This window comes from Paramisgurnus dabryanus, chromosome 18 (genome assembly GCF_030506205.2).
Source record: "Paramisgurnus dabryanus chromosome 18, PD_genome_1.1, whole genome shotgun sequence".
NCBI classification, from domain to species: Eukaryota; Metazoa; Chordata; class Actinopteri; order Cypriniformes; family Cobitidae; genus Paramisgurnus; species Paramisgurnus dabryanus.
The window spans coordinates 23,207,809-23,232,173 of NC_133354.1; the positions used below are offsets into that span (position 1 = coordinate 23,207,809).

General features: G+C 46.1%; 65 non-coding genes across 65 annotated transcripts; all 65 read left to right on the top strand.

Annotated features, from left to right (window-relative positions):
- The first annotated feature begins 622 nt into the window (after positions 1-622).
- On the top strand, positions 623-712 carry trnar-ucu (transfer RNA arginine (anticodon UCU)). The gene is given in 2 exon segments: positions 623-659; positions 677-712. It is a non-coding gene; the product is annotated as a tRNA-Arg (tRNA).
- Positions 713-813: 101 nt separating this feature from the next.
- On the top strand, positions 814-887 carry trnat-agu (transfer RNA threonine (anticodon AGU)). The gene has a single exon. It is a non-coding gene; the product is annotated as a tRNA-Thr (tRNA).
- A 249-nt stretch (positions 888-1,136) lies between these two features.
- trnat-ugu (transfer RNA threonine (anticodon UGU)) lies at positions 1,137-1,210 on the top strand. The gene has a single exon. It is a non-coding gene; the product is annotated as a tRNA-Thr (tRNA).
- A 107-nt stretch (positions 1,211-1,317) lies between these two features.
- On the top strand, positions 1,318-1,391 carry trnat-cgu (transfer RNA threonine (anticodon CGU)). The gene has a single exon. It is a non-coding gene; the product is annotated as a tRNA-Thr (tRNA).
- Positions 1,392-2,069: 678 nt separating this feature from the next.
- On the top strand, positions 2,070-2,159 carry trnar-ucu (transfer RNA arginine (anticodon UCU)). The gene is given in 2 exon segments: positions 2,070-2,106; positions 2,124-2,159. It is a non-coding gene; the product is annotated as a tRNA-Arg (tRNA).
- Positions 2,160-2,260: 101 nt separating this feature from the next.
- trnat-agu (transfer RNA threonine (anticodon AGU)) lies at positions 2,261-2,334 on the top strand. The gene has a single exon. It is a non-coding gene; the product is annotated as a tRNA-Thr (tRNA).
- A 249-nt stretch (positions 2,335-2,583) lies between these two features.
- Positions 2,584-2,657, top strand: trnat-ugu (transfer RNA threonine (anticodon UGU)). Its single transcript has one exon. It is a non-coding gene; the product is annotated as a tRNA-Thr (tRNA).
- A 107-nt stretch (positions 2,658-2,764) lies between these two features.
- trnat-cgu (transfer RNA threonine (anticodon CGU)) lies at positions 2,765-2,838 on the top strand. Its single transcript has one exon. It is a non-coding gene; the product is annotated as a tRNA-Thr (tRNA).
- A 657-nt stretch (positions 2,839-3,495) lies between these two features.
- Positions 3,496-3,585, top strand: trnar-ucu (transfer RNA arginine (anticodon UCU)). The gene is given in 2 exon segments: positions 3,496-3,532; positions 3,550-3,585. It is a non-coding gene; the product is annotated as a tRNA-Arg (tRNA).
- Positions 3,586-3,686: 101 nt separating this feature from the next.
- trnat-agu (transfer RNA threonine (anticodon AGU)) lies at positions 3,687-3,760 on the top strand. The gene has a single exon. It is a non-coding gene; the product is annotated as a tRNA-Thr (tRNA).
- A 249-nt stretch (positions 3,761-4,009) lies between these two features.
- trnat-ugu (transfer RNA threonine (anticodon UGU)) lies at positions 4,010-4,083 on the top strand. Its single transcript has one exon. It is a non-coding gene; the product is annotated as a tRNA-Thr (tRNA).
- Positions 4,084-4,190: 107 nt separating this feature from the next.
- Positions 4,191-4,264, top strand: trnat-ugu (transfer RNA threonine (anticodon UGU)). The gene has a single exon. It is a non-coding gene; the product is annotated as a tRNA-Thr (tRNA).
- A 652-nt stretch (positions 4,265-4,916) lies between these two features.
- trnar-ucu (transfer RNA arginine (anticodon UCU)) lies at positions 4,917-5,006 on the top strand. Its single transcript is given in 2 exon segments — positions 4,917-4,953; positions 4,971-5,006. It is a non-coding gene; the product is annotated as a tRNA-Arg (tRNA).
- Positions 5,007-5,107: 101 nt separating this feature from the next.
- Positions 5,108-5,181, top strand: trnat-agu (transfer RNA threonine (anticodon AGU)). The gene has a single exon. It is a non-coding gene; the product is annotated as a tRNA-Thr (tRNA).
- Positions 5,182-5,430: 249 nt separating this feature from the next.
- On the top strand, positions 5,431-5,504 carry trnat-ugu (transfer RNA threonine (anticodon UGU)). The gene has a single exon. It is a non-coding gene; the product is annotated as a tRNA-Thr (tRNA).
- An 840-nt stretch (positions 5,505-6,344) lies between these two features.
- trnar-ucu (transfer RNA arginine (anticodon UCU)) lies at positions 6,345-6,434 on the top strand. Its single transcript is given in 2 exon segments — positions 6,345-6,381; positions 6,399-6,434. It is a non-coding gene; the product is annotated as a tRNA-Arg (tRNA).
- Positions 6,435-6,535: 101 nt separating this feature from the next.
- trnat-agu (transfer RNA threonine (anticodon AGU)) lies at positions 6,536-6,609 on the top strand. The gene has a single exon. It is a non-coding gene; the product is annotated as a tRNA-Thr (tRNA).
- Positions 6,610-6,858: 249 nt separating this feature from the next.
- Positions 6,859-6,932, top strand: trnat-ugu (transfer RNA threonine (anticodon UGU)). Its single transcript has one exon. It is a non-coding gene; the product is annotated as a tRNA-Thr (tRNA).
- Positions 6,933-7,039: 107 nt separating this feature from the next.
- On the top strand, positions 7,040-7,113 carry trnat-cgu (transfer RNA threonine (anticodon CGU)). Its single transcript has one exon. It is a non-coding gene; the product is annotated as a tRNA-Thr (tRNA).
- Positions 7,114-7,765: 652 nt separating this feature from the next.
- On the top strand, positions 7,766-7,855 carry trnar-ucu (transfer RNA arginine (anticodon UCU)). The gene is given in 2 exon segments: positions 7,766-7,802; positions 7,820-7,855. It is a non-coding gene; the product is annotated as a tRNA-Arg (tRNA).
- A 101-nt stretch (positions 7,856-7,956) lies between these two features.
- trnat-agu (transfer RNA threonine (anticodon AGU)) lies at positions 7,957-8,030 on the top strand. The gene has a single exon. It is a non-coding gene; the product is annotated as a tRNA-Thr (tRNA).
- Positions 8,031-8,279: 249 nt separating this feature from the next.
- trnat-ugu (transfer RNA threonine (anticodon UGU)) lies at positions 8,280-8,353 on the top strand. Its single transcript has one exon. It is a non-coding gene; the product is annotated as a tRNA-Thr (tRNA).
- A 107-nt stretch (positions 8,354-8,460) lies between these two features.
- Positions 8,461-8,534, top strand: trnat-cgu (transfer RNA threonine (anticodon CGU)). Its single transcript has one exon. It is a non-coding gene; the product is annotated as a tRNA-Thr (tRNA).
- Positions 8,535-9,186: 652 nt separating this feature from the next.
- On the top strand, positions 9,187-9,276 carry trnar-ucu (transfer RNA arginine (anticodon UCU)). Its single transcript is given in 2 exon segments — positions 9,187-9,223; positions 9,241-9,276. It is a non-coding gene; the product is annotated as a tRNA-Arg (tRNA).
- Positions 9,277-9,377: 101 nt separating this feature from the next.
- trnat-agu (transfer RNA threonine (anticodon AGU)) lies at positions 9,378-9,451 on the top strand. The gene has a single exon. It is a non-coding gene; the product is annotated as a tRNA-Thr (tRNA).
- A 249-nt stretch (positions 9,452-9,700) lies between these two features.
- trnat-ugu (transfer RNA threonine (anticodon UGU)) lies at positions 9,701-9,774 on the top strand. Its single transcript has one exon. It is a non-coding gene; the product is annotated as a tRNA-Thr (tRNA).
- A 107-nt stretch (positions 9,775-9,881) lies between these two features.
- trnat-cgu (transfer RNA threonine (anticodon CGU)) lies at positions 9,882-9,955 on the top strand. Its single transcript has one exon. It is a non-coding gene; the product is annotated as a tRNA-Thr (tRNA).
- A 678-nt stretch (positions 9,956-10,633) lies between these two features.
- Positions 10,634-10,723, top strand: trnar-ucu (transfer RNA arginine (anticodon UCU)). Its single transcript is given in 2 exon segments — positions 10,634-10,670; positions 10,688-10,723. It is a non-coding gene; the product is annotated as a tRNA-Arg (tRNA).
- Positions 10,724-10,824: 101 nt separating this feature from the next.
- trnat-agu (transfer RNA threonine (anticodon AGU)) lies at positions 10,825-10,898 on the top strand. The gene has a single exon. It is a non-coding gene; the product is annotated as a tRNA-Thr (tRNA).
- Positions 10,899-11,139: 241 nt separating this feature from the next.
- trnat-ugu (transfer RNA threonine (anticodon UGU)) lies at positions 11,140-11,213 on the top strand. Its single transcript has one exon. It is a non-coding gene; the product is annotated as a tRNA-Thr (tRNA).
- Positions 11,214-11,437: 224 nt separating this feature from the next.
- Positions 11,438-11,511, top strand: trnat-cgu (transfer RNA threonine (anticodon CGU)). The gene has a single exon. It is a non-coding gene; the product is annotated as a tRNA-Thr (tRNA).
- A 683-nt stretch (positions 11,512-12,194) lies between these two features.
- Positions 12,195-12,284, top strand: trnar-ucu (transfer RNA arginine (anticodon UCU)). Its single transcript is given in 2 exon segments — positions 12,195-12,231; positions 12,249-12,284. It is a non-coding gene; the product is annotated as a tRNA-Arg (tRNA).
- Positions 12,285-12,385: 101 nt separating this feature from the next.
- trnat-agu (transfer RNA threonine (anticodon AGU)) lies at positions 12,386-12,459 on the top strand. Its single transcript has one exon. It is a non-coding gene; the product is annotated as a tRNA-Thr (tRNA).
- A 241-nt stretch (positions 12,460-12,700) lies between these two features.
- Positions 12,701-12,774, top strand: trnat-ugu (transfer RNA threonine (anticodon UGU)). Its single transcript has one exon. It is a non-coding gene; the product is annotated as a tRNA-Thr (tRNA).
- A 107-nt stretch (positions 12,775-12,881) lies between these two features.
- trnat-agu (transfer RNA threonine (anticodon AGU)) lies at positions 12,882-12,955 on the top strand. The gene has a single exon. It is a non-coding gene; the product is annotated as a tRNA-Thr (tRNA).
- Positions 12,956-13,204: 249 nt separating this feature from the next.
- trnat-ugu (transfer RNA threonine (anticodon UGU)) lies at positions 13,205-13,278 on the top strand. The gene has a single exon. It is a non-coding gene; the product is annotated as a tRNA-Thr (tRNA).
- A 225-nt stretch (positions 13,279-13,503) lies between these two features.
- Positions 13,504-13,577, top strand: trnat-cgu (transfer RNA threonine (anticodon CGU)). Its single transcript has one exon. It is a non-coding gene; the product is annotated as a tRNA-Thr (tRNA).
- Positions 13,578-14,259: 682 nt separating this feature from the next.
- On the top strand, positions 14,260-14,349 carry trnar-ucu (transfer RNA arginine (anticodon UCU)). Its single transcript is given in 2 exon segments — positions 14,260-14,296; positions 14,314-14,349. It is a non-coding gene; the product is annotated as a tRNA-Arg (tRNA).
- Positions 14,350-14,450: 101 nt separating this feature from the next.
- Positions 14,451-14,524, top strand: trnat-agu (transfer RNA threonine (anticodon AGU)). Its single transcript has one exon. It is a non-coding gene; the product is annotated as a tRNA-Thr (tRNA).
- Positions 14,525-14,773: 249 nt separating this feature from the next.
- trnat-ugu (transfer RNA threonine (anticodon UGU)) lies at positions 14,774-14,847 on the top strand. The gene has a single exon. It is a non-coding gene; the product is annotated as a tRNA-Thr (tRNA).
- A 225-nt stretch (positions 14,848-15,072) lies between these two features.
- On the top strand, positions 15,073-15,146 carry trnat-cgu (transfer RNA threonine (anticodon CGU)). The gene has a single exon. It is a non-coding gene; the product is annotated as a tRNA-Thr (tRNA).
- A 682-nt stretch (positions 15,147-15,828) lies between these two features.
- Positions 15,829-15,918, top strand: trnar-ucu (transfer RNA arginine (anticodon UCU)). The gene is given in 2 exon segments: positions 15,829-15,865; positions 15,883-15,918. It is a non-coding gene; the product is annotated as a tRNA-Arg (tRNA).
- Positions 15,919-16,019: 101 nt separating this feature from the next.
- Positions 16,020-16,093, top strand: trnat-agu (transfer RNA threonine (anticodon AGU)). The gene has a single exon. It is a non-coding gene; the product is annotated as a tRNA-Thr (tRNA).
- A 270-nt stretch (positions 16,094-16,363) lies between these two features.
- trnat-ugu (transfer RNA threonine (anticodon UGU)) lies at positions 16,364-16,437 on the top strand. The gene has a single exon. It is a non-coding gene; the product is annotated as a tRNA-Thr (tRNA).
- Positions 16,438-16,544: 107 nt separating this feature from the next.
- Positions 16,545-16,618, top strand: trnat-agu (transfer RNA threonine (anticodon AGU)). Its single transcript has one exon. It is a non-coding gene; the product is annotated as a tRNA-Thr (tRNA).
- A 249-nt stretch (positions 16,619-16,867) lies between these two features.
- trnat-ugu (transfer RNA threonine (anticodon UGU)) lies at positions 16,868-16,941 on the top strand. Its single transcript has one exon. It is a non-coding gene; the product is annotated as a tRNA-Thr (tRNA).
- Positions 16,942-17,048: 107 nt separating this feature from the next.
- trnat-agu (transfer RNA threonine (anticodon AGU)) lies at positions 17,049-17,122 on the top strand. Its single transcript has one exon. It is a non-coding gene; the product is annotated as a tRNA-Thr (tRNA).
- A 683-nt stretch (positions 17,123-17,805) lies between these two features.
- Positions 17,806-17,895, top strand: trnar-ucu (transfer RNA arginine (anticodon UCU)). Its single transcript is given in 2 exon segments — positions 17,806-17,842; positions 17,860-17,895. It is a non-coding gene; the product is annotated as a tRNA-Arg (tRNA).
- A 101-nt stretch (positions 17,896-17,996) lies between these two features.
- Positions 17,997-18,070, top strand: trnat-agu (transfer RNA threonine (anticodon AGU)). Its single transcript has one exon. It is a non-coding gene; the product is annotated as a tRNA-Thr (tRNA).
- Positions 18,071-18,311: 241 nt separating this feature from the next.
- trnat-ugu (transfer RNA threonine (anticodon UGU)) lies at positions 18,312-18,385 on the top strand. The gene has a single exon. It is a non-coding gene; the product is annotated as a tRNA-Thr (tRNA).
- Positions 18,386-18,609: 224 nt separating this feature from the next.
- trnat-agu (transfer RNA threonine (anticodon AGU)) lies at positions 18,610-18,683 on the top strand. Its single transcript has one exon. It is a non-coding gene; the product is annotated as a tRNA-Thr (tRNA).
- Positions 18,684-19,366: 683 nt separating this feature from the next.
- trnar-ucu (transfer RNA arginine (anticodon UCU)) lies at positions 19,367-19,456 on the top strand. Its single transcript is given in 2 exon segments — positions 19,367-19,403; positions 19,421-19,456. It is a non-coding gene; the product is annotated as a tRNA-Arg (tRNA).
- Positions 19,457-19,557: 101 nt separating this feature from the next.
- On the top strand, positions 19,558-19,631 carry trnat-agu (transfer RNA threonine (anticodon AGU)). Its single transcript has one exon. It is a non-coding gene; the product is annotated as a tRNA-Thr (tRNA).
- A 249-nt stretch (positions 19,632-19,880) lies between these two features.
- On the top strand, positions 19,881-19,954 carry trnat-ugu (transfer RNA threonine (anticodon UGU)). Its single transcript has one exon. It is a non-coding gene; the product is annotated as a tRNA-Thr (tRNA).
- A 107-nt stretch (positions 19,955-20,061) lies between these two features.
- On the top strand, positions 20,062-20,135 carry trnat-agu (transfer RNA threonine (anticodon AGU)). The gene has a single exon. It is a non-coding gene; the product is annotated as a tRNA-Thr (tRNA).
- Positions 20,136-20,384: 249 nt separating this feature from the next.
- trnat-ugu (transfer RNA threonine (anticodon UGU)) lies at positions 20,385-20,458 on the top strand. The gene has a single exon. It is a non-coding gene; the product is annotated as a tRNA-Thr (tRNA).
- A 107-nt stretch (positions 20,459-20,565) lies between these two features.
- trnat-cgu (transfer RNA threonine (anticodon CGU)) lies at positions 20,566-20,639 on the top strand. The gene has a single exon. It is a non-coding gene; the product is annotated as a tRNA-Thr (tRNA).
- A 682-nt stretch (positions 20,640-21,321) lies between these two features.
- trnar-ucu (transfer RNA arginine (anticodon UCU)) lies at positions 21,322-21,411 on the top strand. The gene is given in 2 exon segments: positions 21,322-21,358; positions 21,376-21,411. It is a non-coding gene; the product is annotated as a tRNA-Arg (tRNA).
- Positions 21,412-21,738: 327 nt separating this feature from the next.
- trnar-ucu (transfer RNA arginine (anticodon UCU)) lies at positions 21,739-21,828 on the top strand. Its single transcript is given in 2 exon segments — positions 21,739-21,775; positions 21,793-21,828. It is a non-coding gene; the product is annotated as a tRNA-Arg (tRNA).
- A 101-nt stretch (positions 21,829-21,929) lies between these two features.
- Positions 21,930-22,002, top strand: trnat-agu (transfer RNA threonine (anticodon AGU)). The gene has a single exon. It is a non-coding gene; the product is annotated as a tRNA-Thr (tRNA).
- A 241-nt stretch (positions 22,003-22,243) lies between these two features.
- trnat-ugu (transfer RNA threonine (anticodon UGU)) lies at positions 22,244-22,317 on the top strand. Its single transcript has one exon. It is a non-coding gene; the product is annotated as a tRNA-Thr (tRNA).
- Positions 22,318-22,541: 224 nt separating this feature from the next.
- Positions 22,542-22,615, top strand: trnat-cgu (transfer RNA threonine (anticodon CGU)). The gene has a single exon. It is a non-coding gene; the product is annotated as a tRNA-Thr (tRNA).
- A 683-nt stretch (positions 22,616-23,298) lies between these two features.
- Positions 23,299-23,388, top strand: trnar-ucu (transfer RNA arginine (anticodon UCU)). The gene is given in 2 exon segments: positions 23,299-23,335; positions 23,353-23,388. It is a non-coding gene; the product is annotated as a tRNA-Arg (tRNA).
- A 101-nt stretch (positions 23,389-23,489) lies between these two features.
- On the top strand, positions 23,490-23,563 carry trnat-agu (transfer RNA threonine (anticodon AGU)). The gene has a single exon. It is a non-coding gene; the product is annotated as a tRNA-Thr (tRNA).
- A 249-nt stretch (positions 23,564-23,812) lies between these two features.
- On the top strand, positions 23,813-23,886 carry trnat-ugu (transfer RNA threonine (anticodon UGU)). Its single transcript has one exon. It is a non-coding gene; the product is annotated as a tRNA-Thr (tRNA).
- Positions 23,887-24,365: the final 479 nt, after the last annotated feature.

The following is a 24,365-nucleotide window of genomic DNA, read 5'->3' on the forward strand; positions in this document are numbered from 1 at the left end:
TCGCCTGATAATTCAAGGTTCTTATGACAGCTCTCATAACAGTCTGATAGGGTGCCCAGTATCAACTGGTCGAAGAGCCTGTCTTGTCAACAGACTGTTCAAATCCACGCCGTGCCTTTCTTTCAACGGCTGTGCTCTCCGATCTAGATTAAAGGAAGGAGGTCCACAGGGAAATCTGACTTTCTTGTGCTTGGCTTTATTCAAATAACGCCATGCAATTTTAGGATGCCCTGGCATAGCTGTTCAATGATCATGTCATGTAAACCGACTGTTCAAATCCCGCGATTCCAACATTTCAGCTGCTCTCTGGTCTACATAAAAGGCAGGAGGTCCTGTAGTAGAAAACATGAAAGACTTGTTTGTGTTTTCAAAAGATCCAAAGACTTGTGACGTTAGGTTGCACAGCATTAGCTGGTCAAAGCGCCTGTCCTTTAATCTGGAGATCCTGAATTCGCATCCCAGAACTGCCTCCCATTTGACAATTGTGCTCACTGTCATATGTAAAGAGCAGGAGGTACAAATAGTAATTGTAACTCTTGGGCTTAAATATACAGAAGCTAATAAGAACTGAAATCTGTCTTCCTCTAGGATTGTGTGCAAAACATCAAGGGGCTGCGCTGTAGGCTCTGTGGCGCAACGGATAGCGCATTGGACTTCTAGATTATGAAACGAAGTGATTCAAAGGTTGTGGGTTCGAGTCCCACCAGAGTCGTAGCCTTTTAGCTCTGATGGCCCTTCTTCGTGGTTTTCTTCTCACATTGTTGGATCTGCTCATACTTTTACTCTCCGTTCCGTTAGCCACTCAGAGAGGGTGGCGCCGTGGCTTAGTTGGTTAAAGTGCCTGTCTAGTAAACAGGAGATCCTGGGTTCGAATCCCAGCGGTGCCTTTAGCTTGTGGTCAGCTATGGTATAATTCTGTGGCTCTTTCTCACTTGAGATGTGCTGCATCCTGATAATTCACGGTTGTTGCGACGGCTGTCTATTTTCAAGGAAAAGACCTAGACAATGGGCAAAACTTTCTAGACAATGGGCAACACTTTCTAGAAAACTTGCAAATGGACCATTGCAGTTCATTGACACTCTTTAGCCTAAAGCCTTCATTGATACCACTTGACTCCGTCGGCTTAATTTGTCAGGGCGCCATGGCTTAGCTGGTCAAAGCGCCTGTCTTGTAAACAGGAGATCCTGGGTTCAAATCCCAGTGGTGCCTTCTGTCAGAGGTTGTGGTCTCTAGCCTCCACTCGACTGTTTTCGGTATCAGATTGTTGTGTAACTTCACACTGTGACTCATCCCCCCACAAAGCGTGGGTGTGGGTAGGTGCCGTGGCTTAGTTGGTTAAAGCGCCTGTCTCGTAAACAGGAGGTCCTGGGTTCGAATCCCAGCGGTGCCTTTAGTCTGTGGCCAGCTTAGTGCTGTATTTGTGGCTCTTTGTCAGATGATATGCAATCGCCTGATAATTCAAGGTTCTTATGACAGCTCTCATAACAGTCTGATAGGGTGCCCAGTATCAACTGGTCGAAGAGCCTGTCTTGTCAACAGACTGTTCAAATCCACGCCGTGCCTTTCTTTCAACGGCTGTGCTCTCCGATCTAGATTAAAGGAAGGAGGTCCACAGGGAAATCTGACTTTCTTGTGCTTGGCTTTATTCAAATAACGCCATGCAATTTTAGGATGCCCTGGCATAGCTGTTCAATGATAATGTCATGTAAACCGACTGTTCAAATCCCGCGATTCCAACATTTCAGCTGCTCTCTGGTCTACATAAAAGGCAGGAGGTCCTGTAGTAGAAAACATGAAAGACTTGTTTGTGTTTTCAAAAGATCCAAAGACTTGTGACGTTAGGTTGCACAGCATTAGCTGGTCAAAGCGCCTGTCCTTTAATCTGGAGATCCTGAATTCGCATCCCAGAACTGCCTCCCATTTGACAATTGTGCTCACTGTCATATGTAAAGAGCAGGAGGTACAAATAGTAATTGTAACTCTTGGGCTTAAATATACAGAAGCTAATAAGAACTGAAATCTGTCTTCCTCTAGGATTGTGTGCAAAACATCAAGGGGCTGCGCTGTAGGCTCTGTGGCGCAATGGATAGCGCATTGGACTTCTAGATTATGAAACGAAGTGATTCAAAGGTTGTGGGTTCGAGTCCCACCAGAGTCGTAGCCTTTTAGCTCTGATGGCCCTTCTTCGTGGTTTTCTTCTCACATTGTTGGATCTGCTCATACTTTTACTCTCCGTTCCGTTAGCCACTCAGAGAGGGTGGCGCCGTGGCTTAGTTGGTTAAAGTGCCTGTCTAGTAAACAGGAGATCCTGGGTTCGAATCCCAGCGGCGCCTTTAGCTTGTGGTCAGCTATGGTATAATTCTGTGGCTCTTTCTCACTTGAGATGTGCTGCATCCTGATAATTCACGGTTGTTGCGACGGCTGTCTATTTTCAAGTAAAAGACCTAGACAATGGGCAAAACTTTCTAGACAATGGGCAACACTTTCTAGAAAACTTGCAAATGGACCATTGCAGTTCATTGACACTCTTTAGCCTAAAGCCTTCATTGATACCACTTGACTCCGTCGGCTTAATTTGTCAGGGCGCCATGGCTTAGCTGGTCAAAGCGCCTGTCTTGTAAACAGGAGATCCTGGGTTCAAATCCCAGTGGTGCCTTCTGTCAGAAGTTGTGGTCTCTAGCCTCCACTCGACTGTTTTCGGTATCAGATTGTTGTGTAACTTCACACTGTGACTCACCCTCCCACAAAGCGTGGGTGTGGAGAGGTGCCGTGGCTTAGTTGGTTAAAGCGCCTGTCTCGTAAACAGGAGGTCCTGGGTTCGAATCCCAGCGGTGCCTTTAGTCTGTGGCCAGCTTAGTGCTGTATTTGTGGCTCTTTGTCAGATGATATGCAATCGCCTGATAATTCAAGGTTCTTATGACAGCTCTCATAACAGTCTGATAGGGTGCCCAGTATCAACTGGTCGAAGAGCCTGTCTTGTCAACAGACTGTTCAAATCCACGCCGTGCCTTTCTTTCAACGGCTGTGCTCTCCGATCTAGATTAAAGGAAGGAGGTCCACAGGGAAATCTGACTTTCTTGTGCAATTTTAGGATGCCCTGGCATAGCTGTTCAATGATCATGTCATGTAAACCGACTGTTCAAATCCCGCGATTCCAACATTTCAGCTGCTGTTCTCTCTGGTCTACATAAAAGTCAGGAGGTCCTGTAGTAGAAAACATGAAAGACTTGTTTGTGTTTTCAAAAGATCCAAAGACTTGTAACGTTAGGTTGCACAGCATTAGCTGGTCAAAGCGCCTGTCCTTTAATCTGGAGATCCTGAATTCGCATCCCAGAACTGCCTCCCATTTGACAATTGTGCTCACTGTCATATGTAAAGAGCAGGAGGTACAAATAGTAATTGTAATTCTTGGGCTTAAATATACAGAAGCTAATAAGAACTGAAATCTGTCTTCCTCTAGGATTGTGTGCAAAACATCAAGGGGCTGCGCTGTAGGCTCTGTGGCGCAATGGATAGCGCATTGGACTTCTAGATTATGAAACGAAGTGATTCAAAGGTTGTGGGTTCGAGTCCCACCAGAGTCGTAGCCTTTTAGCTCTGATGGCCCTTCTTCGTGGTTTTCTTCTCACATTGTTGGATCTGCTCATACTTTTACTCTCCGTTCCGTTAGCCACTCAGAGAGGGTGGCGCCGTGGCTTAGTTGGTTAAAGTGCCTGTCTAGTAAACAGGAGATCCTGGGTTCGAATCCCAGTGGCGCCTTTAGCTTGTGGTCAGCTATGGTATAAATCTGTGGCTCTTTCTCACTTGAGATGTGCTGCATCCTGATAATTCACGGTTGTTGCGACGGCTGTCTATTTTCAAGTAAAAGACCTAGACAATGGGCAAAACTTTCTAGACAATGGGCAACACTTTCTAGAAAACTTGCAAATGGACCATTGCAGTTCATTGACACTCTTTAGCCTAAAGCCTTCATTGATACCACTTGACTCCGTCGGCTTAATTTGTCAGGGCGCCATGGCTTAGCTGGTCAAAGCGCCTGTCTTGTAAACAGGAGATCCTGGGTTCAAATCCCAGTGGTGCCTTCTGTCAGAGGTTGTGGTCTCTAGCCTCCACTCGACTGTTTTCGGTATCAGATTGTTGTGTAACTTCACACTGTGACTCACCCTCCCACAAAGCGTGGGTGTGGGTAGGCGCCGTGGCTTAGTTGGATAAAGCGCCTGTCTTGTAAACAGGAGGTCCTGGGTTCGAATCCCAGCGGTGCCTTTAGTCTGTGGCCAGCTTAGTGCTGTATTTGTGGCTCTTTGTCAGATGATATGCAATCGCCTGATAATTCAAGGTTCTTATGACAGCTCTCATAACAGTCTGATAGGGTGCCCAGTATCAACTGGTCGAAGAGCCTGTCTTGTCAACAGACTGTTCAAATCCACGCCGTGCCTTTCTTTCAACGGCTGTACTCTCCGATCTAGATTAAAGGAAGGAGGTCCACAGGGAAATCTGACTTTCTTGTGCAATTTTAGGATGCCCTGGCATAGCTGTTCAATGATCATGTCATGTAAACCGACTGTTCAAATCCCGCGATTCCAACATTTCAGCTGCTCTCTGGTCTACATAAAAGGCAGGAGGTCCTGTAGTAGAAAACATGAAAGACTTGTTTGTGTTTTCAAAAGATCCAAAGACTTGTGACGTTAGGTTGCACAGCATTAGCTGGTCAAAGCGCCTGTCCTTTAATCTGGAGATCCTGAATTCGCATCCCAGAACTGCCTCCCATTTGACAATTGTGCTCACTGTCATATGTAAAGAGCAGGAGGTACAAATAGTAATTGTAACTCTTGGGCTTAAATATACAGAAGCTAATAAGAACTGAAATCTGTCTTCCTCTAGGATTGTGTGCAAAACATCAAGGGGCTGCGCTGTAGGCTCTGTGGCGCAATGGATAGCGCATTGGACTTCTAGATTATGAAACGAAGTGATTCAAAGGTTGTGGGTTCGAGTCCCACCAGAGTCGTAGCCTTTTAGCTCTGATGGCCCTTCTTCGTGGTTTTCTTCTCACATTGTTGGATCTGCTCATACTTTTACTCTCCGTTCCGTTAGCCACTCAGAGAGGGTGGCGCCGTGGCTTAGTTGGTTAAAGTGCCTGTCTAGTAAACAGGAGATCCTGGGTTCGAATCCCAGCGGTGCCTTTAGCTTGTGGTCAGCTATGGTATAATTTTGTGGCTCTTTCTCACTTGAGATGTGCTGCATCCTGATAATTCACGGTTGTTGCGACGGCTGTCTATTTTCAGGGAAAAGACCTAGACAATGGGCAAAACTTTCTAGACAATGGGCAAAACTTTCTAGAAAACTTGCAAATGGACCATTGCAGTTCTTTGACACTTTTTAGCCTAAAGCCTTCATTGATAGGACTTGACTCCGACAGCTTAGTTTGTCAGGGCGCCATGGCTTAGCTGGTCAAAGCGCCTGTCTTGTAAACAGGAGATCCTGGGTTCAAATCCCAGTGGTGCCTTCTGTCAGAGGTTGTGGTCTCTAGCCTCCACTCGACTGTTTTCGGTATCAGATTGTTGTGTAACTTCACACTGTGACTCACCCTCCCACAAAGCGTGGCTTAGTTGGTTAAAGCGCCTGTCTCGTAAACAGGAGGTCCTGGGTTCGAATCCCAGCGGTGCCTTTAGTCTGTGGCCAGCTTAGTGCTGTATTTGTGGCTCTTTGTCAGATGATATGCAATCGCCTGATAATTCAAGGTTCTTATGACAGCTCTCGTAACAGTCTGATAGGGTGCCCAGTATCAACTGGTCGAAGAGCCTGTCTTGTCAACAGACTGTTCAAATCCACGCCGTGCCTTTCTTTCAACGGCTGTGCTCTCCGATCTAGATTAAAGGAAGGAGGTCCACAGGGAAATCTGACTTTCTTGTGCTTGGCTTTATTCAAATAACGCCATGCAATTTTAGGATGCCCTGGCATAGCTGTTCAATGATAATGTCATGTAAACCGACTGTTCAAATCCCGCGATTCCAACATTTCAGCTGCTCTCTGGTCTACATAAAAGGCAGGAGGTCCTGTAGTAGAAAACATGAAAGACTTGTTTGTGTTTTCAAAAGATCCAAAGACTTGTGACGTTAGGTTGCACAGCATTAGCTGGTCAAAGCGCCTGTCCTTTAATCTGGAGATCCTGAATTCGCATCCCAGAACTGCCTCCCATTTGACAATTGTACTCACTGTCATATGTAAAGAGCAGGAGGTACAAATAGTAATTGTAACTCTTCGGCTGAAATATACAGAAGCTAATAAGAACTGAAATCTGTCTTCCTCTAGGATTGTGTGCAAAACATCAAGGGGCTGCGCTGTAGGCTCTGTGGCGCAATGGATAGCGCATTGGACTTCTAGATTATGAAACGAAGTGATTCAAAGGTTGTGGGTTCGAGTCCCACCAGAGTCGTAGCCTTTTAGCTCTGATGGCCCTTCTTCGTGGTTTTCTTCTCACATTGTTTGATCTGCTCATACTTTTACTCTCCGTTCCGTTAGCCACTCAGAGAGGCTGGTGCCGTGGCTTAGTTGGTTAAAGTGCCTGTCTAGTAAACAGGAGATCCTGGGTTCAAATCCCAGCGGTGCCTTTAGCTTGTGGTCAGCTATGGTATAATTTTGTGGCTCTTTCTCACTTGAGATGTGCTGCATCCTGATAATTCACGGTTGTTGCGACGGCTGTCTATTTTCAGGGAAAAGACCTAGACAATGGGCAAAACTTTCTAGACAATGGGCAAAACTTTCTAGAAAACTTGCAAATGGACCATTGCAGTTCTTTGACACTCTTTAGCCTAAAGCCTTCATTGATAGGACTTGACTCCGACAGCTTAATTTGTCAGGGCGCCATGGCTTAGCTGGTCAAAGCGCCTGTCTTGTAAACAGGAGATCCTGGGTTTAAATCCCAGTGGTGCCTTCTGTCAGAGGTTGTGGTCTCTAGCCTCCACTCGACTGTTTTCGGTATCAGATTGTTGTGTAACTTCACACTGTGACTCACCCTCCCACAAAGCGTGGGTGTGGGTAGGCGCCGTGGCTTAGTTGGTTAAAGCGCCTGTCTCGTAAACAGGAGGTCTTGGGTTCGAATCCCAGCGGTGCCTTTAGTCTGTGGCCAGCTTAGTGCTGTATTTGTGGCTCTTTGTCAGATGATATGCAATCGCCTGATAATTCAAGGTTCTTATGACAGCTCTCATAACAGTCTGATAGGGTGCCCAGAATCAACTGGTCGAAGAGCCTGTCTTGTCAACAGACTGTTCAAATCCACGCCGTGCCTTTCTTTCAACGGCTGTGCTCTCCGATCTAGATTAAAGGAAGGAGGTCCACAGGGAAATCTGACTTTCTTGTGCAATTTTAGGATGCCCTGGCATAGCTGTTCAATGATCATGTCATGTAAACCGACTGTTCAAATCCCGCGATTCCAACATTTCAGCTGCTCTCTGGTCTACATAAAAGGCAGGAGGTCCTGTAGTAGAAAACATGAAAGACTTGTTTGTGTTTTCAAAAGATCCAAAGACTTGTGACGTTAGGTTGCACAGCATTAGCTGGTCAAAGCGCCTGTCCTTTAATCTGGAGATCCTGAATTCGCATCCCAGAACTGCCTCCCATTTGACAATTGTGCTCACTGTCATATGTAAAGAGCAGGAGGTACAAATAGTAATTGTAACTCTTGGGCTGAAATATACAGAAGCTAATAAGAACTGAAATCTGTCTTCCTCTAGGATTGTGTGCAAAACATCAAGGGGCTGCGCTGTAGACTCTGTGGCGCAATGGATAGCGCATTGGACTTCTAGATTATGAAACGAAGTGATTCAAAGGTTGTGGGTTCGAGTCCCACCAGAGTCGTAGCCTTTTAGCTCTGATGGCCCTTCTACGTGGTTTTCTTCTCACATTGTTGGATCTGCTCATACTTTTACTCTCCGTTCCGTTAGCCACTCAGAGAGGGTGGCGCCGTGGCTTAGTTGGTTAAAGTGCCTGTCTAGTAATCAGGAGATCCTGGGTTCTAATCCCAGCGGCGCCTTTAGCTTGTGGTCAGCTATGGTATAATTCTGTGGCTCTTTCTCACTTGAGATGTGCTGCATCCTGATAATTCACGGTTGTTGCGACGGCTGTCTATTTTCAAGTAAAAGACCTAGACAATGGGCAAAACTTTCTAGACAATGGGCAAAACTTTCTAGAAAACTTGCAAATGGACCATTGCAGTTCTTTGACACTCTTTAGCCTAAAGCCTTCATTGATAGGACTTGACTCCGACAGCTTAATTTGTCAGGGCGCCATGGCTTAGCTGGTCAAAGCGCCTGTCTTGTAAACAGGAGATCCTGGGTTTAAATCCCAGTGGTGCCTTCTGTCAGAGGTTGTGGTCTCTAGCCTCCACTCGACTGTTTTCGGTATCAGATTGTTGTGTAACTTCACACTGTGACTCACCCTCCCACAAAGCGTGGGTGTGGGTAGGCGCCGTGGCTTAGTTGGTTAAAGCGCCTGTCTCGTAAACAGGAGGTCTTGGGTTCGAATCCCAGCGGTGCCTTTAGTCTGTGGCCAGCTTAGTGCTGTATTTGTGGCTCTTTGTCAGATGATATGCAATCGCCTGATAATTCAAGGTTCTTATGACAGCTCTCATAACAGTCTGATAGGGTGCCCAGAATCAACTGGTCGAAGAGCCTGTCTTGTCAACAGACTGTTCAAATCCACGCCGTGCCTTTCTTTCAACGGCTGTGCTCTCCGATCTAGATTAAAGGAAGGAGGTCCACAGGGAAATCTGACTTTCTTGTGCAATTTTAGGATGCCCTGGCATAGCTGTTCAATGATCATGTCATGTAAACCGACTGTTCAAATCCCGCGATTCCAACATTTCAGCTGCTCTCTGGTCTACATAAAAGGCAGGAGGTCCTGTAGTAGAAAACATGAAAGACTTGTTTGTGTTTTCAAAAGATCCAAAGACTTGTGACGTTAGGTTGCACAGCATTAGCTGGTCAAAGCGCCTGTCCTTTAATCTGGAGATCCTGAATTCGCATCCCAGAACTGCCTCCCATTTGACAATTGTGCTCACTGTCATATGTAAAGAGCAGAAGGTACAAATAGTAATTGTAACTCTTGGGCTGAAATATACAGAAGCTAATAAGAACTGAAATCTGTCTTCCTCTAGGATTGTGTGCAAAACATCAAGGGGCTGCGCTGTAGACTCTGTGGCGCAATGGATAGCGCATTGGACTTCTAGATTATGAAACGAAGTGATTCAAAGGTTGTGGGTTCGAGTCCCACCAGAGTCGTAGCCTTTTAGCTCTGATGGCCCTTCTACGTGGTTTTCTTCTCACATTGTTGGATCTGCTCATACTTTTACTCTCCGTTCCGTTAGCCACTCAGAGAGGGTGGCGCCGTGGCTTAGTTGGTTAAAGTGCCTGTCTAGTAATCAGGAGATCCTGGGTTCGAATCCCAGCGGCGCCTTTAGCTTGTGGTCAGCTATGGTATAATTCTGTGGCTCTTTCTCACTTGAGAAGTGCTGCATCCTGATAATTCACGGTTGTTGCGACGGCTGTCTATTTTCAAGTAAAAGACCTAGACAATGGGCAAAACTTTCTAGACAATGGGCAACACTTTCTAGAAAACTTGCAAATGGACCATTGCAGTTCATTGACACTCTTTAGCCTAAAGCCTTCATTGATACCACTTGACTCCGTCGGCTTAATTTGTCAGGGCGCCATGGCTTAGCTGGTCAAAGCGCCTGTCTTGTAAACAGGAGATCCTGGGTTCAAATCCCAGTGGTGCCTTCTGTCAGAGGTTGTGGTCTCTAGCCTCCACTCGAATGTTTTCGGTATCAGATTGTTGTGTAACTTCACACTGTGACTCACCCTCCCACAAAGCGTGGGTGTGGGTAGGTGCCGTGGCTTAGTTGGTTAAAGCGCCTGTCTCGTAAACAGGAGGTCCTGGGTTCGAATCCAAGTGGTGCCTTTAGTCTGTGGCCAGCTTAGTGCTGTATTTGTGGCTCTTTGTCAGATGATATGCAATCGCCTGATAATTCAAGGTTCTTATGACAGCTCTCATAACAGTCTGATAGGGTGCCCAGTATCAACTGGTCGAAGAGCCTGTCTTGTCAACAGACTGTTCAAATCCACGCCGTGCCTTTCTTTCAACGGCTGTGCTCTCCGATCTAGATTAAAGGAAGGAGGTCCACAGTGAAATCTGACTTTCTTGTGCTTGGCTTTATTCAAATAACGCCATGCAATTTTAGGATGCCCTGGCATAGCTGTTCAATGATAATGTCATGTAAACCGACTGTTCAAATCCCGCGATTCCAACATTTCAGCTGCTCTCTGGTCTACATAAAAGGCAGGAGGTCCTGTAGTAGAAAACATGAAAGACTTGTTTGTGTTTTCAAAAGATCCAAAGACTTGTGACGTTAGGTTGCACAGCATTAGCTGGTCAAAGCGCCTGTCCTTTAATCTGGAGATCCTGAATTCGCATCCCAGAACTGCCTCCCATTTGACAATTGTACTCACTGTCATATGTAAAGAGCAGGAGGTACAAATAGTAATTGTAACTCTTCGGCTGAAATATACAGAAGCTAATAAGAACTGAAATCTGTCTTCCTCTAGGATTGTGTGCAAAACATCAAGGGGCTGCGCTGTAGGCTCTGTGGCGCAATGGATAGCGCATTGGACTTCTAGATTATGAAACGAAGTGATTCAAAGGTTGTGGGTTCGAGTCCCACCAGAGTCGTAGCCTTTTAGCTCTGATGGCCCTTCTTCGTGGTTTTCTTCTCACATTGTTTGATCTGCTCATACTTTTACTCTCCGTTCCGTTAGCCACTCAGAGAGGGTGGCGCCGTGGCTTAGTTGGTTAAAGTGCCTGTCTAGTAAACAGGAGATCCTGGGTTCAAATCCCAGCGGTGCCTTTAGCTTGTGGTCAGCTATGGTATAATTCTGTGTCACTTGAGATGTGCTGCATCCTGATAATTCACGGTTGTTGCGACGGCTGTCTATTTTCAAGGAAAAGACCTAGACAATGAGCAAAACTTTCTAGACAATTGGCAAAACTTTCTAGAAAACTTGCAAATGGACCATTGCAGTTCTTTGACACTCTTTAGCCTAAAGCCTTCATTGATAGGACTTGACTCCGTCAGCTTAATTTGTCAGGGCGCCATGGCTTAGCTGGTCAAAGTGCCTGTCTTGTAAACAGGAGATCCTGAGTTCAAATCCCAGTGGTGCCTTCTGTCAGAGGTTGTGGTCTCTAGCCTCCACTCGACTGTTTTCGGTATCAGATTGTTGTGTAACTTCACACTGTGACTCACCCTCCCACAAAGCGTGGGTGTGGGTAGGCGCCGTGGCTTAGTTGGTTAAAGCGCCTGTCTCGTAAACAGGGGGTCCTGGGTTCGAAGATTGTTGTGTAACTTCACACTGTGACTCACCCTCCCACAAAGCGTGGGTGTGGGTAGGCGCCGTGGCTTAGTTGGTTAAAGCGCCTGTCTCGTAAACAGGAGGTCCTGGGTTCGAATCCCAGCGGTGCCTTTAGTCTGTGGAAAGCTTAGTGCTGTATTTGTGGCTCTTTGTCAGATGATATGCAATCGCCTGATAATTCAAGGTTCTTATGACAGCTCTCATAACAGTCTGATAGGGTGCCCAGTATCAACTGGTCGAAGAGCCTGTCTTGTCAACAGACTGTTCAAATCCACGCCGTGCCTTTCTTTCAACGGCTGTGCTCTCCGATCTAGATTAAAGGAAGGAGGTCCACAGGGAAATCTGACTTTCTTGTGCTTGGCTTTATTCAAATAACGCCATGCAATTTTAGGATGCCCTGGCATAGCTGTTCAATGATCATGTCATGTAAACCGACTGTTCAAATCCCGCGATTCCAACATTTCAGCTGCTGTTCTCTCTGGTCTACATAAGAGGCAGGAGGTCCTGTAGTAGAAAACATGAAAGACTTGTTTGTGTTTTCAAAAGATCCAAAGACTTGTGACGTTAGGTTGCACAGCATTAGCTGGTCAAAGCGCCTGTCCTTTAATCTGGAGATCCTGAATTCGCATCCCAGAACTGCCTCCCATTTGACAATTGTGCTCATTGTCATATGTAAAGAGCAGGAGGTACAAATAGTAATTGTAACTCTTGGGCTGAAATATACAGAAGCTAATAAGAACTGAAATCTGTCTTCCTCTAGGATTGTGTGCAAAACATCAAGGGGCTGCGCTGTAGGCTCTGTGGCGCAATGGATAGCGCATTGGACTTCTAGATTATGAAACGAAGTGATTCAAAGATTGTGGGTTCGAGTCCCACCAGAGTCGTAGCCTTTTAGCTCTGATGGCCCTTCTTCGTGGTTTTCTTCTCACATTGTTTGATCTGCTCATACTTTTACTCTCCGTTCCGTTAGCCACTCAGAGAGGCTGGTGCCGTGGCTTAGTTGGTTAAAGTGCCTGTCTAGTAAACAGGAGATCCTGGGTTCAAATCCCAGCGGTGCCTTTAGCTTGTGGTCAGCTATGGTATAATTCTGTGTCACTTGAGATGTGCTGCATCCTGATAATTCACGGTTGTTGCGACGGCTGTCTATTTTCAAGGAAAAGACCTAGACAATGAGCAAAACTTTCTAGACAATGGGCAAAACTTTCTAGAAAACTTGCAAATGGACCATTGCAGTTCTTTGACACTCTTTAGCCTAAAGCCTTCATTGATAGGACTTGACTCCGTCGGCTTAATTTATCAGGGCGCCATGGCTTAGCTGGTCAAAGTGCCTGTCTTGTAAACAGGAGATCCTGGGTTCAAATCCCAGTGGTGCCTTCTGTCAGAGGTTGTGGTCTCTAGCCTCCACTCGCCTGTTTTCGGTATCAGATTGTTGTGTAACTTCACAATGTGACTCACCCTCCCACAAAGCGTGGGTGTGGGTAGGCGCCGTGGCTTAGTTGGTTAAAGTGCCTGTCTAGTAAACAGGAGATCCTGGGTTCGATTCCCAACGGTGCCTTTAGCTTGTGGTCAGCTATGGTATAATTCTGTGGCTCTTTCTCACTTGAGATGTGCTGCATCCTGATAATTCACGGTTGTTGCGACGGCTGCCTCTTTTCACGGAAAAGACCTAGACAATGAGCAAAACTTTCTAGACAATGGGCAAAACTTTCTAGAAAACTTGCAAATGGACCATTGCAGTTCTTTGACACTCTTTAGCCTAAAGCCTTCATTGATAGGACTTGACTCCGTCGGCTTAATTTGTCAGGGCGCCATGGCTTAGCTGGTCAAAGTGCCTGTCTTGTAAACAGGAGATCCTGGGTTCAAATCCCAGTGGTGCCTTCTGTCAGAGGTTGTGGTCTCTAGCCTCCACTCGACTGTTTTCGGTATCAGATTGTTTGTGTAACTTCACACTGTGACTCACCCTCCCACAAAGCGTGGGTGTGGGTAGGCGCCATGGCTTAGATGGTTAAAGCGCCTGTCTCGTAAACAGGGGGTCCTGGGTTCGATGATTGTTGTGTAACTTCACACTGTGACTCACCCTCCCACAAAGCGTGGGTGTGGGTAGGCGCCGTGGCTTAGTTGGTTAAAGCGCCTGTCTCGTAAATAGGAGGTCCTGGGTTCGAATCCCAGCGGTGCCTTTAGTCTGTGGAAGCTTAGTGCTGTATTTGTGGCTCTTTGTCAGATGATATGCAATCGCCTGATAATTCAAGGTTCTTATGACAGCTCTCATAACAGTCTGATAGGGTGCCCAGTATCAACTGGTCGAAGAGCCTGTCTTGTCAACAGACTGTTCAAATCCACGCCGTGCCTTTCTTTCAATGGCTGTGCTCTCCGATCTAGATTAAAGGAAGGAGGTCCACAGGGAAATCTGACTTTCTTGTGCTTGGCTTTATTCAAATAACGCCATGCAATTTTAGGATGCCCTGGCATAGCTGTTCAATGATAATGTCATGTAAACCGACTGTTCAAATCCCGCGATTCCAACATTTCAGCTGCTGTTCTCTCTGGTCTACATAAAAGGCAGGAGGTCCTGTAGTAGAAAACATGAAAGACTTGTTTGTGTTTTCAAAAGATCCAAAGACTTGTGACGTTAGGTTGCACAGCATTAGCTGGTCAAAGCGCCTGTCCTTTAATCTGGAGATCCTGAATTCGCATCCCAGAACTGCCTCCCATTTGACAATTGTGCTCACTGTCATATGTAAAGAGCAGGAGGTACAAATAGTAATTGTAACTCTTGGGCTGAAATATACAGAAGCTAATAAGAACTGAAATCTGTCTTCCTCTAGGATTGTGTGCAAAACATCAAGGGGCTGCGCTGTAGGCTCTGTGGCGCAATGGATAGCGCATTGGACTTCTAGATTATGAAACGAAGCGATTCAAAGGTTGTGGGTTCGAGTCCCACCAGAGTCGTAACCTTTTAGCTCTGATGGCCCTTCTTCGTGGTTTTCTTCTCACATTGTTTGATCTGCTCATACTTTTACTCTCCGTTCCGTTAGCCACTCAGAGAGGGTGGCGCCGTGGCTTAGTTGGTTAAAGTGCCTGTCTAGTAAACAGGAGATCCTGGGTTCGAATCCCAGCGGTGCCTTTAGCTTGTGGTCAGCTATGGTATAATTCTGTGGCTCTTTCTCACTTGAGATGTGCTGCATCCTGATAATTCACGGTTGTTGCGACGGCTGCCTATTTTCACGGAAAAGACCTAGACAATCAGCAAAACTTTCTAGACAATGGGCAAAACTTTCTAGAAAACTTGCAAATGGACCATTGCAGTTCTTTGACACTCTTTAGCCTAAAGCCTTCATTGATAGGACTTGACTCCGTCAGCTTAATTTGTCAGGGCGCCATGGCTTAGCTGGTCAAAGTGCCTGTCTTGTAAACAGGAGATCCTGGGTTCAAATCCCAGTGCTGCCTTCTGTCAGAGGTTGTGGTCTCTAGCCTCCACTCGACTGTTTTCGGTATCAGATTGTTTGTGTAAATTCACACTGTGACTCACCCTCCCACAAAGCGTGGGTGTGGGTAGGCGCCATGGCTTAGATGGTTAAAGCGCCTGTCTCGTAAACAGGGGGTCCTGGGTTCGATGATTGTTGTGTAACTTCACACTGTGACTCACCCTCCCACAAAGCGTGGGTGTGGGTAGGCGCCGTGGCTTAGTTGGTTAAAGCGCCTGTCTCGTAAACAGGAGGTCCTGGGTTCGAATCCCAGCGGTGCCTTTAGTCTGTGGAAGCTTAGTGCTGTATTTGTGGCTCTTTGTCAGATGATATGCAATCGCCTGATAATTCAAGGTTCTTATGACAGCTCTCATAACAGTCTGATAGGGTGCCCAGTATCAACTGGTCGAAGAGCCTGTCTTGTCAACAGACTGTTCAAATCCACGCCGTGCCTTTCTTTCAATGGCTGTGCTCTCCGATCTAGATTAAAGGAAGGAGGTCCACAGGGAAATCTGACTTTCTTGTGCTTGGCTTTATTCAAATAACGCCATGCAATTTTAGGATGCCCTGGCATAGCTGTTCAATGATAATGTCATGTAAACCGACTGTTCAAATCCCGCGATTCCAACATTTCAGCTGCTGTTCTCTCTGGTCTACATAAAAGGCAGGAGGTCCTGTAGTAGAAAACATGAAAGACTTGTTTGTGTTTTCAAAAGATCCAAAGACTTGTGACGTTAGGTTGCACAGCATTAGCTGGTCAAAGCGCCTGTCCTTTAATCTGGAGATCCTGAATTCGCATCCCAGAACTGCCTCCCATTTGACAATTGTGCTCACTGTCATATGTAAAGAGCAGGAGGTACAAATAGTAATTGTAACTCTTGGGCTGAAATATACAGAAGCTAATAAGAACTGAAATCTGTCTTCCTCTAGGATTGTGTGCAAAACATCAAGGGGCTGCGCTGTAGGCTCTGTGGCGCAATGGATAGCGCATTGGACTTCTAGATTATGAAACGAAGCGATTCAAAGGTTGTGGGTTCGAGTCCCACCAGAGTCGTAACCTTTTAGCTCTGATGGCCCTTCTTCGTGGTTTTCTTCTCACATTGTTTGATCTGCTCATACTTTTACTCTCCGTTCCGTTAGCCACTCAGAGAGGGTGGCGCCGTGGCTTAGTTGGTTAAAGTGCCTGTCTAGTAAACAGGAGATCCTGGGTTCGAATCCCAGCGGTGCCTTTAGCTTGTGGTCAGCTATGGTATAATTCTGTGGCTCTTTCTCACTTGAGATGTGCTGCATCCTGATAATTCACGGTTGTTGCGACGGCTGTCTATTTTCACGGAAAAGACCTAGACAATGAGCAAAACTTTCTAGACAATGAGCAAAACTTTCTAGACAATGGGCAAAACTTTCTAGAAAACTTGCAAATGGACCATTGCAGTTCTTTGACACTCTTTAGCCTAAAGCCTTCATTGATAGGACTTGACTCCGTCGGCTTAATTTTTCAGGGTGCCATGGCTTAGCTGGTCAAACTGCCTGTCTTGTAAACAGGAGATCCTGGGTTCAAATCCCAGTGGTGCCTTCTGTCAGAGGTTGTGGTCTCTAGCCTCCACTCGACTGTTTTCGGTATCAGATTGTTGTGTAACTTCACACTGTGACTCACCCTCCCACAAAGCGTGGGTGTGGGTAGGGGCCGTGGCTTAGTTGGTTAAAGTGCCTGTCTAGTAAACAGGAGATCCTGGGTTCGAATCCCAGCGGTGCCTTTAGCTTGTGGTCAGCTATGGTATAATTCTGTGGCTCTTTCTCACTTGAGATGTGCTGCATCCTGATAATTCACGGTTGTTGCGACGGCTGCCTATTTTCACGGAAAAGACCTAGACAATCAGCAAAACTTTCTAGACAATGGGCAAAACTTTCTAGAAAACTTGCAAATGGACCATTGTAGTTCTTTGACACTCTTTAGCCTAAAGCCTTCATTGATAGGACTTGACTCCGTCAGCTTAATTTGTCAGGGCGCCATGGCTTAGCTGGTCAAAGTGCCTTTCTTGTAAACAGGAGATCCTGGGTTCAAATCCCAGTGCTGCCTTCTGTCAGAGGTTGTGGTCTCTAGCCTCCACTCGACTGTTTTCGGTATCAGATTGTTGTGTAACTTCACACTGTGACTCACCCTCCCACAAAGTGTGGGTGTGGGTAGGCGCCGTGGCTTAGTTGGTTAAAGCGCCTGTCTAGTAAACAGGAGATCCTGGGTTCGAATCCCAGCGGTGCCTTTAGTCTGTGGAAAGCTTAGTGCTGTATTTGTGCCTCTTTGTCAGATGATATGCAATCGCCTGATAATTCAACGTTCTTATGACAGCTCTCATAACAGTCTGATAGGGTGCCCATTATCAACTGGTCGAAGAGCCTGTCTTGTCACCAGACTGTTCAAATCCACGCCGTGCCTTTCTTTCAACGACTGTGCTCTCCGATCTAGATTAAAGGATGGAGGTCCACAGGGAAATCTGACTTTCTTGTGCTTGGCTTTATTCAAATAACGCCATGCAATTTTAGGATGCCCTGGCATAGCTGTTCAATGATCATGTCATGTAAACCGACTGTTCAAATCCCGCGATTCCAACATTTCAGCTGCTGTTCTCTCTGGTCTACATAAAAGGCAGGAGGTCCTGTAGTAGAAAACATGAAAGACTTGTTTGTGTTTTCAAAAGATCCAAAGACTTGTGACGTTAGGTTGCACAGCATTAGCTGGTCAAAGCGCCTGTCCTTTAATCTGGAGATCCTGAATTCGCATCCCAGAACTGCCTCCCATTTGACAATTGTGCTCACTGTCATATGTAAAGAGCAGGAGGTACAAATAGTAATTGTAACTCTTGGGCTGAAATATACAGAAGCTAATAAGAACTGAAATCTGTCTTCCTCTAGGATTGTGTGCAAAACATCAAGGGGCTGCGCTGTAGGCTCTGTGGCGCAATGGATAGCGCATTGGACTTCTAGATTATGAAACGAAGTGATTCAAAGGTTGTGGGTTCGAGTCCCACCAGAGTCGTAGCCTTTTAGCTCTGATGGCCCTTCTTCGTGGTTTTCTTCTCACATTGTTTGATCTGCTCATACTTTTACTCTCCGTTCCGTTAGCCACTCAGAGAGGGTGGCGCCGTGGCTTAGTTGGTTAAAGTGCCTGTCTAGTAAACAGGAGATCCTGGGTTCAAATCCCAGCGGTGCCTTTAGCTTGTGGTCAGCTATGGTATAATTCTGTGTCACTTGAGATGTGCTGCATCCTGATAATTCACGGTTGTTGCGACGGCTGTCTATTTTCAAGGAAAAGACCTAGACAATGAGACAAACTTTCTAGACAATTGGCAAAACTTTCTAGAAAACTTGCAAATGGACCATTGCAGTTCTTTGACACTCTTTAGCCTAAAGCCTTCATTGATAGGACTTGACTCCGTCAGCTTAATTTGTCAGGGCGCCATGGCTTAGCTGGTCAAAGTGCCTGTCTTGTAAACAGGAGATCCTGGGTTCAAATCCCAGTGGTGCCTTCTGTCAGAGGTTGTGGTCTCTAGCCTCCACTCGACTGTTTTCGGTATCAGATTGTTGTGTAACTTCACACTGTGACTCACCCTCCCACAAAGCGTGGGTGTGGGTAGGCGCCGTGGCTTAGTTGGTTAAAGCGCCTGTCTCGTAAACAGGGGGTCCTGGGTTCGAAGATTGTTGTGTAACTTCACACTGTGACTCACCCTCCCACAAAGCGTGGGTGTGGGTAGGCGCCGTGGCTTAGTTGGTTAAAGCGCCTGTCTAGTAAACAGGAGATCCTGGGTTCGAATCCCAGCGGTGCCTTTAGTCTGTGGAAAGCTTAGTGCTGTATTTGTGCCTCTTTGTCAGATGATATGCAATCGCCTGATAATTCAACGTTCTTATGACAGCTCTCATAACAGTCTGATAGGGTGCCCATTATCAACTGGTCGAAGAGCCTGTCTTGTCAACAGACTGTTCAAATCCACGCCGTGCCTTTCTTTCAACGACTGTGCTCTCCGATCTAGATTAAAGGATGGAGGTCCACAGGGAAATCTGACTTTCTTGTGCTTGGCTTTATTCAAATAACGCCATGCAATTTTAGGATGCCCTGGCATAGCTGTTCAATGATCATGTCATGTAAACCGACTGTTCAAATCCCGCGATTCCAACATTTCAGCTGCTGTTCTCTCTGGTCTACATAAAAGGCAGGAGGTCCTGTAGTAGAAAACATGAAAGACTTGTTTGTGTTTTCAAAAGATCCAAAGACTTGTGACGTTAGGTTGCACAGCATTAGCTGGTCAAAGCGCCTGTCCTTTAATCTGGAGATCCTGAATTCGCATCCCAGAACTGCCTCCCATTTGACAATTGTGCTCACTGTCATATGTAAAGAGCAGGAGGTACAAATAGTAATTGTAACTCTTGGGCTGAAATATACAGAAGCTAATAAGAACTGAAATCTGTCTTCCTCTAGGATTGTGTGCAAAACATCAAGGGGCTGCGCTGTAGGCTCTGTGGTGCAATGGATAGCGCATTGGACTTCTAGATTATGAAACGAAGTGGTTCAAAGGTTGTGGGTTCGAGTCCCACCAGAGTCGTAGCCTTTTAGCTCTGATGGCCCTTCTTCGTGGTTTTCTTCTCACATTGTTTGATCTGCTCATACTTTTACTCTCCGTTCCGTTAGCCACTCAGAGAGTCTGGCGCCGTGGCTTAGTTGGTTAAAGTGCCTGTCTAGTAAACAGGAGATCCTGGGTTCGAATCCCAGCGGCGCCTTTAGCTTGTGGTCAGCTATGGTATAATTCTGTGGCTCTTTCTCACTTGAGATGTGCTGCATCCTGATAATTCACGGTTGTTGCAATAGCTGCCTATTTTCACGGAAAAGACCTAGACAATGAGCAAAACTTTCTAGACAATGGGCAAAACTTTCTAGAAAACTTGCAAATGGACCATTGCAGTTCTTTGACACTCTTTAGCCTAAAGCCTTCATTGATAGGACTTGACTCCGTCGGCTTAATTTGTCAGGGCGCCATGGCTTAGCTGGTCAACGTGCCTGTCTTGTAAACAGGAGATCCTGGGTTCAAATCCCAGTGGTGCCTTCTGTCAGAGGTTTTGGTCTCTAGCCTCCACTCGACTGTTTTCGGTATCAGATTGTTGTGTAACTTCACACTGTGACTCACCCTCCCACAAAGCGTGGGTGTGGGTAGGCGCCGTGGCTTAGTTGGTTAAAGTGCCTGTCTAGTAAACAGGAGATCCTGGGTTCGAATCCCAGCGGTGCCTTTAGCTTGTGGTCAGCTATGGTATAATTCTGTGGCTCTTTCTCACTTGAGATGTGCTGCATCCTGATAATTCACGGTTGTTGCAACGGCTGTCTATTTTCACGGAAAAGACCTAGACAATGAGCAAAACTTTCTAGACAATGGGTAAAACTTTCTAGAAAACTTGCAAATGGACCATTGCAGTTCTTTGACACTCTTTAGCCTAAAGCCTTCATTGATAGGACTTGACTCCGTCGGCTTAATTTGTCAGGGTGCCATGGCTTAGCTGGTCAAAGTGCCTGTCTTGTAAACAGGAGATCCTGGGTTCAAATCCCAGTGGTGCCTTCTGTCAGAGGTTGTGGTCTCTAGCCTCCACTCGACTGTTTTCGGTATCAGATTGTTGTGTAACTTCACACTGTGACTCACCCTCCCACAAGGCGTGGGTGTGGGTAGGCGCCGTGGCTTAGTTGGTTAAAGCGCCTGTCTCGTAAACACGAGGTCCTGGGTTCGAATCCCAGCGGTGCCTTTAGTCTGTGGAAAGCTTAGTGTTGTATTTGTGGCTCTTTGTCAGATGATATGCAATCGCCTGATAATTCAAGGTTCTTATGACAGCTCTCATAACAGTCTGATAGGGTGCCCAGTATCAACTGGTCGAAGACCCTGTCTTGTCAACAGACTGTTCAAATCCACGCCGTGCCTTTCTTTCAACGGCTGTGCTCTCCGATCTAGATTAAAGGAAGGAGAGCACAGGGAAATCTGACTTTCTTGTGCTTGGCTTTATTCAAATAACGCCATGCAATTTTAGGATGCCCTGGCATAGCTGTTCAATGATCATGTCATGTAAACCGACTGTTCAAATCCCGCGATTCCAACATTTCAGCTGCTGTTCTCTCTGGTCTACATAAAAGGCAGGAGGTCCTTTAGTAGAAAACATGAAAGACTTGTTTGTGTTTTCAAAAGATCCAAAGACTTGTGACGTTAGGTTGCACAGCATTAGCTGGTCAAAGCGCCTGTCCTTTAATCTGGAGATCCTGAATTCGCATCCCAGAACTGCCTCCCATTTGACAATTGTAGTCACTGTCATATGTAAAGAGCAGGAGGTACAAATAGTAATTGTAACTCTTGGGCTGAAATATACAGAAGCTAATAAGAACTGAAATCTTTCTTCCTCTAGGATTTTGTGCAAAACATCAAGGGGCTGCGCTGTAGGCTCTGTGGCGCAATGGATAGCGCATTGGACTTCTAGATTATGAAACGAAGTGATTCAAAGGTTGTGGGTTCGAGTCCCACCAGAGTCGTAGCCTTTTAGCTCTGATGGCCCTTCTTCGTGGTTTTCTTCTCACATTGTTTGATCTGCTCATACTTTTACTCTCCGTTCCGTTAGCCACTCAGAGAGGGTGGCGCCGTGGCTTAGCTGGTCAAAGCGCCTGTCCTTTAATCTGGAGATCCTGAATTCGCATCCCAGAACTGCCTCCCATTTGACAATTGTAGTCACTGTCATATGTAAAGAGCAGGAGGTACAAATAGTAATTGTAACTCTTGGGCTGAAATATACAGAAGCTAATAAGAACTGAAATCTTTCTTCCTCTAGGATTTTGTGCAAAACATCAAGGGGCTGCGCTGTAGGCTCTGTGGCGCAATGGATAGCGCATTGGACTTCTAGATTATGAAACGAAGTGATTCAAAGGTTGTGGGTTCGAGTCCCACCAGAGTCGTAGCCTTTTAGCTCTGATGGCCCTTCTTCGTGGTTTTCTTCTCACATTGTTTGATCTGCTCATACTTTTACTCTCCGTTCCGTTAGCCACTCAGAGAGGGTGGCGCCGTGGCTTAGTTGGTTAAAGTGCCTGTCTAGTAAACAGGAGATCCTGGGTTCACACCCAGCGGTGCCTTTAGCTTGTGGTCAGCTATGGTATAATTCTGTGTCACTTGAGATGTGCTGCATCCTGATAATTCACGGTTGTTGCGACGGCTGTCTATTTTCAAGGAAAAGACCTAGACAATGAGCAAAACTTTCTAGACTATTGGCAAAACTTTCTAGAAAACTTGCAAATGGACCATTGCAGTTCTTTGACACTCTTTAGCCTAAAGCCTTCATTGATAGGACTTGACTCCGTCAGCTTAATTTGTCAGGGCGCCATGGCTTAGCTGGTCAAAGTGCCTGTCTTGTAAACAGGAGATCCTGGGTTCAAATCCCAGTGGTGCCTTCTGTCAGAGGTTGTGGTCTCTAGCCTCCACTCGACTGTTTTCGGTATCAGATTGTTGTGTAACTTCACACTGTGACTCACCCTCCCACAAAGTGTGGGTGTGGGTAAGCACCGTGGCTTAGTTGGTTAAAGCGCCTGTCTCGTAAACAGGGGGTCCTGGGTTCGAAGATTGTTGTGTAACTTCACACTGTGACTCACCCTCCCACAAAGCGCGGGTGTGGGTAGGCGCCGTGGCTTAGTTGGTTAAAGCGCCTGTCTCGTAAACAGGAGGTCCTGGGTTCGAATCCCAGCGGTGCCTTTAGTCTGTGGAAAGCTTAGTGCTGTATTTGTGACTCTTTGTCAGATGATATGCAATCGCCTGATAATTCAAGGTTCTTATGACAGCTCTCATAACAGTCTGATAGGGTGCCCAATATCAACTGGTCGAAGAGCCTGTTTTGTCAACAAACTGTTCAAATCCACGCCGTGCCTTTCTTTCAACGGCTGTGCTCTCCGATCTAGATTAAAGTATGGAGGTCCACAGGGAAATCTGACTTTCTTGTGCTTGGCTTTATTCAAATAACGCCATGCAATTTTAGGATGCCCTGGCATAGCTGTTCAATGATCATGTCATGTAAACCGACTGTTCAAATCCCGCGATTCCAACATTTCAGCTGCTGTTCTCTCTGGTCTACATAAAAGGCAGGAGGTCCTGTAGTAGAAAACATGAAAGACTTGTTTGTGTTTTCAAAAGATCCAAAGACTTGTGACGTTAGGTTGCACAGCATTAGCTGGTCAAAGCGCCTGTCCTTTAATCTGGAGATCCTGAATTCGCATCCCAGAACTGCCTCCCATTTGACAGTTGTGCTCACTGTCATATGTAAAGAGCAGGAGGTACAAATAGTAATTGTAACTCTTGGGCTGAAATATACCGAAGCTAATAAGAACTGAAATCTGTCTTCCTCTAGGATTGTGTGCAAAACATCAAGGGGCTGCGCTGTAGGCTCTGTGGCGCAACGGATAGCGCATTGGACTTCTAGATTATGAAACGAAGTGATTCAAAGGTTGTGGGTTTGAGTCCCACCAGAGTCGTAGCCTTTTAGCTCTGATGGCCCTTCTTCGTGGTTTTCTTCTCACATTGTTTGATCTGCTCATACTTTTACTTTCCGTTCCGTTAGCCACTCAGAGAGGCTGGCGCCGTGGCTTAGTTGGTTAAAGTGCCTGTCTAGTAAACAGGAGATCTGGGGTTCGAATCCCAGCGGTGCCTTTAGCTTGTGGTCAGCTATGGTATAATTCTGTGGCTCTTTCTCACTTGAGATGTGCTGCATCCTGATAATTCACGGTTGTTGCGATGGCTGCATATTTTCACGGAAAAGACCTAGACAATGAGCAAAACTTTCTAGACAATGGGCAAAACTTTCTAGAAAACTTGCAAATGGACCATTGCAGTTCTTTGACACTCTTTAGCCTAAAGCCTTCATTGATAGGACTTGACTCCGTCGGCTTAATTTGTCAGGGTGCCATGGCTTAGCTGGTCAAAGTGCCTGTCTTGTAAACAGGAGATCCTGGGTTCAAATCCCAGTGGTGCCTTCTGTCAGAGGTTGTGGTCTCTAGCCTCCACTCGACTGTTTTCGGTATCAGATTGTTGTGTAACTTCGCACTGTGCAATTTTAGGATGCCCTGGCATAGCTGTTTAATGATCATGTCATGTAAACTGACTGTTCAAATCCCGCGATTCCAACATTTCAGCTGCTGTTCTCTCTGGTCTACATAAAAGGCAGGAGGTCCTGTAGTAGAAAACATGAAAGACTTGTTTGTGTTTTCAAAAGATCCAAAGACTTGTGACGTTAGGTTGCACAGCATTAGCTGGTCAAAGCGCCTGTCCTTTAATCTGGAGATCCTGAATTCGCATCCCAGAACTGCCTCCCATTTGACAATTGTGCTCACTGTCATATGTAAAGAGCAGGAGGTACAAATAGTAATTGTAACTCTTGGGCTGAAATATACAGAAGCTAATAAGAACTGAAATCTGTCTTCCTCTAGGATTGTGTGCAAAACATCAAGGGGCT